This window comes from Salmo salar, chromosome 01 (genome assembly GCF_965601325.2).
Source record: "Salmo salar chromosome 01, fSalSal1, whole genome shotgun sequence".
NCBI classification, from domain to species: domain Eukaryota; kingdom Metazoa; phylum Chordata; class Actinopteri; order Salmoniformes; family Salmonidae; genus Salmo; species Salmo salar.
Genome location: NC_138291.1, coordinates 135609192 through 135619064, shown reverse-complemented (window position 1 = coordinate 135619064; position 9873 = coordinate 135609192).

Here is a 9873-nt window from a genome sequence, read left to right as displayed (position 1 = left end):
ATATTCAAATACCTTAGAAATGCTATTACTTCAATTTCTCAAACATATGACTATTTTACACCATTTTAAAGACAAGACTCTCGTTAATCTAACCACACTGTCCGATTTCAAAAAGGCTTTACAACGAAAGCAAAACATTAGATTATGTCAGCAGAGTACCCAGCCAGAAATAATCAGACACCCATTTTTCAAGCTAGCATATAATGTCACATAAACCCAAACCACAGCTAAATGCAGCACTAACCTTTGATGATCTTCATCAGATGACACACCTAGGACATTATGTTATACAATACATGCATGTTTTGTTCAATCAAGTTTATATTTATATAAAAAACCAGCTTTTTACATTAGCATGTGACGTTCAGAACTAGCATACCCACCGCAAACTTCCGGTGAATTTACTAAATTACTCACGATAAACGTTCACAAAAAACATAACAATTATTTTAAGAATTATAGATACAGAACTCCTTTATGCAATCGCTATGTCCGATTTTAAAATAGCTTTTCGGCAAAAGCACATTTTGCAATATTCTGAGTAGATAGCTTGCCATCACGGGCTAGCTATTTTGACACCCACCAAGTTTGGCACTCACCAAACTCAGATTTACTATAAGAAAAATTGGATTACCTTTGCTGTTCTTCGTCAGAATGCACTCCCAGGACTTCTACTTCAATAACAAATGTTGGTTTGGTTCAAAATAATCCATAGTTATGTTTTGTTCGTGCGTTCAAGAAACTATCCGAAGGGTGACGAAGGGTGACGCGCCCGACGCGTTTCATGACAAAAAAATTCTAAATATTCCATTACCGTACTTCGAAGCATGTCAACCGCTGTTTAAAATCAATTTTTATGCAATTTTTCTCGTAAAAAAGCGATAATATTCCGACCGGGAAACCCTGTTTTCGTTCAAAGACGAAAAAATAAAAACATGGAGTTGTCTCGTGCACGCGCCCCCAGTCTCATTGTTCTCTGATCGACCACTAACCAAATTCGCTACTGTTTTTCAGCAATGGGCTGCAAAGTCATCATTCAACGTTCTGCCGCCTTCTGAGAGCCTATGGGAGCCGTAGGAAGTGTCACAGCAGAGATCCTCAGTTTTCAATAAAGAGAGTGTAGAAGGCCAAGAAATGGTCAGAGAGGGCACTTCCTGTAAGGAATCTTCTCAGGTTTTTGCCTGCCATATGAGTTCTGTTATACTCACAGACACCATTCAAACAGTTTTAGAAACTTTAGGGTGTTTTCTATCCAAATCAAACAATTATATGCATATTCTAGTTTCTGGGCAGTAGTAATAACCAGATTAAATCGGGTATGTTTTTTATCCGGCCGTGCAAATACTGCCCCCTACCCTAGAGAGGTTAAAGATGTAGTTTAACTCAGACTGGTGTGTTTGTAACTCTCCTCATTTGGTAATGCAGAAATTAGCCACCACATAATGTAAAATTAACAGCTGTACAGAATGACTCACGTGAAGGCCAAATTACAGAGGAGGAACTTCTTGATGCAAACTAAAGCTTTTAAGTCCGGGAAAACTGGATGGCATACCAGTGGCGGTATACCAAACCTTTTTTTATATATACTCAGAGGACCGTTATTAACATGTTCCAACCACTCCTATATAAATGGTCGATTATCACACTCAACAAGAAGATCTGATTTCGTTATTACTGAAACAGGATCCAAGTGGTAAATATAAAGATCCAGTCCATTACACTCCAGTGTTGTGATGCAAAATGCTTAGCGCATAGAATTAAAAAGTTATTGTCGGATATTATTCATCCTAATCGGACAGTTTTTTTACATGGACGATACATTGGAGGTAATATAAGACTGGAAATAATAGAACACTGAAAAATCTGGGAAACCAGGCCTGGTATTCATAGCTGACTGTAACGGCTGTCGTATTGTAGAGAGGACCAAGGCGCAGCGGGTTGCATGTTCATCATATCATTTAATGAATAAAGATGACACGAAACAATAAACAAACAAAGAACAACAGGGGCCTGTTGCACAAAAGTAGAATTAAGACATCCAGGATAAATGACTCAGCTGAGCTCAATGAAGCCAAAACATGTGCGTCCAGGCTTAATTGGTTGCACAAAGACCAAGCCAGGATGAGCAGACACGGATTCATTAAGCCAGGTGAAACCAATCCTGGATAGGTGCGCGCTCACGGCTCACTCAAATAGACCCCGCCACAGATCACAGATTAACTGATTTACCATGGCAACTAGAGCCGCGTACTTTTCCCCGTCGGAAGCACAAATCCTCATGGAGGCATACGAGGAGGTAAAATATATAATTAAGAAGAAAGGCAACACCGCCACAGTGATAAAGCAAAGAGAAAAAGCGTGGCAAAGTATTGCAGACCGCCTGAATGCGTAAGTAGTGCACAATTACACAGTCACCGCTCCGCTGAAACATCACAATTACAATTCAAATATTTAATTCACATCTCCAAAAATGCAGTTGTACTGTAATTATGAAACGGTTAAATTTTTAATTGAAATGCACTGCAGATATGAGTGAAATTGTGTAAAGTAACTCCATCACACTGTATAACGCTATGATAGATTTTTTGATATTTTTACTGAAAACAAGACAAAAATACCAAGTAATTTTTTGCAGTGTGACTCCATTAAATGTGTGTGTGTGTGTGTGTGTGTGTGTGTGTGAGATTAAACATGAACGGGCCAAAACGGACATGGCAGCAGGTGAAAATCAAATACAAGAACATTCTGCAGAATGGTATGGTCCCTGACTAATATTTAACAAAGCACAAGCATATATTGTACCCAGAAGGTGCCTGCTCACACATTGTCTGTACTGTTTTAGCAGTGAAAAAGAATACCCACAGACAAGGCATGGGTGGTGGGTCACCAAAGGCTGACCTTACCCCAGCAGAGGACATGGCCTTGGAGCTAAATAAAGGCAGGCCCGTCTTAGAGGGGATCCCTGGGGGGAAAGAGACGAGCATAGGTTCCTCCCAAGATGCCACCCGCTTCATTCAAGGTATGTCCTTCCATCTCTACATGGGATACAACCACATTCATATTGAATCAATTTGGACTGTCTGACTTTGGTTTACCTATTGCCTTGCAGTGTCTGGCAGCACTGTGTTCCTGTTAGAGCCACCAGCACAAGCACCAGACGATGCTGATCCAGTGAGTACTCCATCAAAGGCATACTGTAGGCCTGGCATGTCTTGTCTACTAGCTTCAATATGAATCCGATTAAATGTGATAGGGTGAAGGCCCCAGTGCAGCAGCAACAGCACATGATGGAGACGATGATGAGGAGGAGACCATCTCTCTGGATTCCAGAAGGCATGAGGTATCATGTTAAGACTGTGAAAGTACTATTTACTCTACAATGGTGAGGAGTCCTCATCAAAATCAAAAAATCTAATTTCTTTTACAGGACCCAGATGCTATACAGTGGGAAAACCAGCCTGGCAACATAGTGCGTATTAATAAAAGGACACCACATCCTGCCAAATTCCAGCTGCGCTAATTGTATTGTGTTCACAGAGCTCACAAGCTATCAGAAAGTTGTATGGCAACCACCTCCGGCGCCAAATAGAACTGGCAGACATAGACATTCAGTACAAGAAGAAAAAGATGGAAAATCTTGCACTGGAGTCCGAAATAAAAAAGAGGACAATTAGGAAACTGGACCTTGAAATAAAAAAACTTGAGAGGGAGGTGAGATATGCCTTCAATGTACACTGTATGCTAACTGTAACACAAATGTATTAATCATTATTTTTCTTTCCTCCCCCAGCTCCAAGAAGATGACACAGCTCAAAATAAAAATTAGGTATATTCTCGTAAAGTCAAGTGAGCCATGACATATGAGCTCTTATTGTGAGCACACAGGACGGTGGCATCTTTCTAAGGTTTTTTTTATTTTCCCAGCAATCAGTACAACCAAGTCATCGTTATAAGGCATCGCCCTCTTTTGCCCACCCCCCCAGCACCAGGTGTGGCCACTAGCCTATATGAAGGCCCAAAATTGTGTGTTCCTTTCTGCTCTGACAATGGCATGCCCATTCGTGCGAGATGTGGTGGATGAAGAAGCACTTGTGCTAAGGAGAGCCTTCAGGCGAGAAAGGGTCTTCAGGGACCGGTTGGACCCACTGGCCTTCCCTGATGACCATCTATATGAAAGATACAGGTTTTCTGCAGATGGCATCAGGTATCTATGCAGACTACTGGGTCCCAGGATTAAGCACCGCACTGCACGGAGCCATGCACTGAGTGTGGAGCAAATGGTTTGTGTGGCCTTGCGCTTTTTTTCTAGTGGAGCCTTCCTGTACTCAGTGGGGGATGCAGAACAGCTGAACAAGGCCACAATTTGCCGCACAATAAGGAGTGTGTGTCTGGCTATCAAAGCATTAGCAGATGTCTTCATCTCCTTCCCTGGCCACAGAAGACTCTGTGACATCAAAGAGGAGTTCTATAGGATTGCAGGTAAGAGGATCTACAAATTACAGGACAACTGTTAACACATAGTAGGATACTCATTACTTTGTGTGACAGGTTTCCCCAATGTCATTGGTGCAGTGGACTGCACACACATAAGGATAAAAGCCCCCTCAGGTGCCCATGAGGCCGATTTTGTGAATAGGAAATCCTTTCACAGCATTAATGTTCAGGTGAACATAACTTTTTGATATTGTCCATTGACGAACACTCTGCATTGCCAGTGATGTGCATTGATTGGTGTAATATTCCTCATCTTATGATTTCAGATGGTCTGCAATGCTGACTGTGTGATCAGCAATGTTGTGGCAAAATGGCCTGGCTCAGTCCATGACTCCAGAATCTTTCGGGCCTCTGAAATCTATCAGTGCCTATCACAAGGTAAGCCACACAACCCCTATTTATAACCATCATGGCTGTGTCAAGAATATCACTGTGTTTATGAGGTAGTAATGATGAGATTTTGTGTTGACAGGTGAATTCTCTGGTGTGCTGCTGGGAGACAGGGGGTATGGCTGCCAGCCTTTTCTCCTGACACCTTTCACAGACCCCCAGGAAGCACTGCAGGCCTACAACCATGCCCATGCCAGGACCAGGGCCAGAGTTGAAATTACCTTTGGCCTCCTGAAGGCACGCTTTCACTGCCTTCACAAATTAAGGGTCAGCCCTGTTAGGGCATGTGATATTACTGTGGCTTGTGCTGTCCTCCACAATGTGGCCTGCCTGAGGAAGGAGAGGGCCCCCAGAGTGCCACCAGCCATGGACTGGGACAATTCGGCAATCTTCCCTGATGACGACAGTGGTCGGCTGCTGAGGGACCAATATGTGTTGAATTATTTTAGTTAGTATGTGTGCTTTCAATTTTGGTTAAATATGTCCTGCGGTGGCAGAGGAATTGGGTTTTTTTTTGGGTTCGTTTTTTTACGAATTTGGCCTCTTATGATGTTTGTGCGGTATACTGTGTGTAATACAAGGCTGCAGGGAGGCTACTGCATCCATTCATTTGTCTGTTCAGTTGATGTGTATGGATTTGTCCTGCATTTATTTTAGTGTGCAGACATGCAGGGTGTGTTATATACAGACCTTTGAATGTGTATGTATCATTTTGTATAATATGCTTGGATTCTGTGCTTTCCATCTTGTAGTCACTGTGACTTCAGTTTCGAAAGGAGCTGATGGTTTACCTGCTTTGTTTTGTCCTTATTCAATAAAGGAACATAATGTTACACATTGTGTTTTTATATTCATATGGAATGTGTATTTGTTTATATGACAGAGTACTAGGGCCACACTGAAGAAAAAGGATAAAGTCATAAATTTATGAGGCTGGTTCTTTCTGCAGAAAAGCTACATATTGTTTTTACAGTTTTGATACTTATGACAATGTGATACTTAATATTCTGGCACATCAGCATGTCTTTGTTTATGAAACCATACTGAAGTACAATTTCACGAAATGCCCCACATCTGTCATTTTAACAACTGTCCTCCTTTAAAACAACCGGTTACAATATTATTACTTGTGTTTTTTTCCCCTCTGTGGCCCTAATATTCTATCATTTTATATATAGCCTTATAGTCTATGGGAAACTGTAAATTATCTAATGATAGCAACATAATCAAAAAATTATTTTTTATCCAAAATCATTGAAATTAATGATCACAAACGTTTAATGACAGTGGGTCTAGTTATGTGATAACAATGTATAGTGAGCAGTGAAATAACTATTGGTTTCCATTTGTGGTGACTGCTGACTGACATTAGGGATGAGATTAAATAGATCCTGGAATTTAGCCTGGTCTGGAGCAGGCTAGCTCCACAGAATAAATCTCCATGGTAATTTATACCATAACATATCCTCCTGCCCCCTATCCATCTTTAGTGCAACCGGATTACGGATCAATTGAGCCAGGATCACCAAGATATCCTGGCTTAATCCCTTATCCTAGTTTTGTGCAACAGGCCCCAGGTGACAGTTTCACAGGCTACAATAATCACTAGCAGTGCGAAATACAACTACCCACAAATCCCCAGGTGAAAACACGCAACTAATATATGACTCCCAATCAGGAACAACGACGTACAGCTGTTCCTGATCGGGAGCCACACAGACCACACAGAAATAAACAAACTAGAAAACCAACCTAGAATACAAAACCCAGAACATACACCAAAACCCCGTAATACATAAATAAAACACCCCTCTACAATACACATAACCCCCGAACCACATAAAACAAATACCCTCTGCCACGTCCTGACCAACCTACAAATACAAATAACCCCTATACTGGTCAGGACGTGACATTGACTTTGAAAAGGCCTTTGATAAAGTATGACTGGATATAAATGCCTGGAATATTTCAATTTTTTTGAATCTCTTATAACATGGGTTAAAGTTATGTATAGTAACCCTAGGTGTAACATAGTAAATAATGGCTACTTCTCAGAAAGTTTTAAACTGTCAAGAGGAGTAAAACAAGGTTGTCCACTATCGGTATATCTATTTATTATTGACATCGAAATGTTAGCTGTTAAAATCCAACAATAATATCAAGGGGTTAGAAATCCAGGGCTTAAAAACAAAGGTGCCTTTGTACACTGATTCATGTTTTCTTTTAAATCCACAATTTGTATCCCTCCACAGCCTCATAGAGGATCTACATACTTTTTCTAACCTCTCTGGATTGAAACAAAATTGTGTGTTTAACCTTTATTTAACTAGGCAAGTCAGTTAAAAAATGTTTTATTTACAATGATGGCCTACCCTGGCCAAATCATCCCCGAACCAAGACTACGCTGGGCCAATTGTGCACCTCCCTATGGGACTCCCGACCACGGCCGGTTGTGATACAGTCCTGGATCGAACCATGGTCTGTAGTGACGCCGCTAGCACTGAGATGCACTGCCTTAGACCGCTGTGCCACTCGGGAGTCTATTACATATTGGATCACAAAAAAATACAACTTTTACATTACCATGTAGGTTACCAATAAAATGGACTGACGGGGATGTAGACATACTCTCTACACATATCCCGAAATAAATAAATGATCTCACTCCCATAAAATGTATAGAAAATTAGCAAAAATATATAAGATCTTGCTACCGTGGAAAGGAAAAAAAACTGTATTTTTGTGGAAAAATCCCCCTGATTAACTCTTTAGTCATATCCCAGTTTACCTATTTGCTTATGGTTTTTCCTACACCTAGCGACCTGTTTTTTTTTATTATTATTATAAGGACAGACGCTGGAGACAAGAAGCAAGTACAGCGAGTGAACATTTAATTAACAATGGACATGAAACAGGACAGGACAGCGTCTGGACATGAAAACATAAAAACATTAACGCTGACATGGAGAACAAACGGAGGAACAGACAGATATAGGTGGGGAAATCAACAAGGTGAAGGAGTCCAGGTGAGTCCAATGAGCGCTAATGCGCACAATGATGTTGACAGCCTGGCACCCTCGAGCGCCAGAGAGGGGAAGCGGGAGCAGGCATGACAGTACCCCCCCCCCCCTCTAGGGGCGCCACCCAGCGTCCCACCTGGGCAAGCCTGACGGTCCGGTCGAAGCATGGGCGCTGGACTAGCCGGCTGAGGCGTGGGAGCCCGACGAGCCGGTTGAGGCGTGAAAGCCTGGCGATCCCGCTGAGGCGTAGGAGCCCGACGAGCCGGCTGAGGCATGACGTGGGATGTGAGCTTGCCAACTCAACCGAGGCAAGGAAACCTCTCGAGCCAGCTAAGGCGTGGAAGCCCAACGAACCAGCTGAGGCACCCGGACCCGGCGTCACTACCGAAAACAAAAATCAAGAATTCCCTGATGCTTCACATATTGGTGTCAGCATTCTGTAAGGACAGATGCTGGAGATGAGAAGCAAGTACAGGGAGTGAACATTTAATTAACAATGGACATGAAAAAGGATAGGACAGCGTCTGGACATGAAAACATGATGACGTTAATGCTGACACAGGGAACCAACAGAGGAACAGATAGATATAGATGGGGCAATATGAGCAAATAATATTCCATTTGGCTTGGAATGGCAAGCCAGACAAAATTAAAAGGGCCTATTTATATAATGAATATGAATTCGGAGGGCAGAAATGATAAAATATTAAATTATTAGACCTCTCACTAAAGGTGTCAGTTATACTTAAATCCGAACTGATTCTGTAGCAATTTAGTAAGCATGTCTCACCCCATGTTCAAGAATGGCCTTTTTCCCTTTATTCAGATTACAACCTCTCACTTTCGGTTATTTGTGAATTAAATCACCTCCAAAATATTGCTATTTTTAAAACAAGCCATAGACAGTTGGTTGCAATTTCAATTTAATCCACCAGACAAGACAGAAAAAAATAATACAACAAATATTGTGGTTAAACTCAAATATACTAATTGATAAAAGAGAACATTATTCTTCGATAATTTGTTATTTTTTTTAAGTATTATCTTTGTAAATTAAGTCATAAATAGGACTGGTGTCACATGCAGCTAACAAAAATATATGGAAATGTCTGCTCTACCCAAAATTACAACCGACTAATTGCAGCATTACCGTAAAAATGGAAGAGGCAAGTGGAAGGGGAAAAAAGTAAGGAATTTGTCTGTTGGCCCTGTATTAAAGGCCAAAATTTGTAAAAAAAAATATACCAGTTTCATTTAAGGACCAAAAAATGTACAGGTGTGCCATGTAAATTGCTAAATAGTTAGGAAGAGATTTTCAATGTACCAACTCCATGGCACATGGTTTATGAACTGATACGCCAGATTCAAAACTGGATTTTTAAATTATTATACAAAATTCTTGCAATCAATAGAATGTTATATATATGGGGGATACAACCTTCCCAGCTCTGCAGATTTTGCTGCGAAGAGACAGAGTCATTAGATCATTTATTTTGGCACTGTCCATATATATAGCTTGTTTTTGGTCACAGGTCCAGGAATGGCTGACGCTGCAGATAGCAATGCATGGTGATTTGAAAAGTCATAGTCAATCGATCAATAATATAATAATACTTTTAGCAAAAAAATGTATCTTTAATTTACAATCTGTAGAAACTATGAGAATAGAAAGCTCCAGAACTTTTGTGAAACATTACAGCACAGTTGAAAAATGTATGGCAAATAGAAATACAGTATGGATGGTGTTAAGAGATAGATGGGGGGAGTTGAATGGCGCTGAATTGTGGGACTAATAACAAGAAGATACCAAATGTAAAATATATAGGTTCAGAACTTTTGTGAAACAGCACAGTTAAAAATATATGGCAAATAGAAATCAAACTGGATGGACATCAGAAATAGACGGGAGAGTTGAGGGTAGAGGAAGAACAGGACTAAAAACGAACAAAACTTTGTAAAATAGATT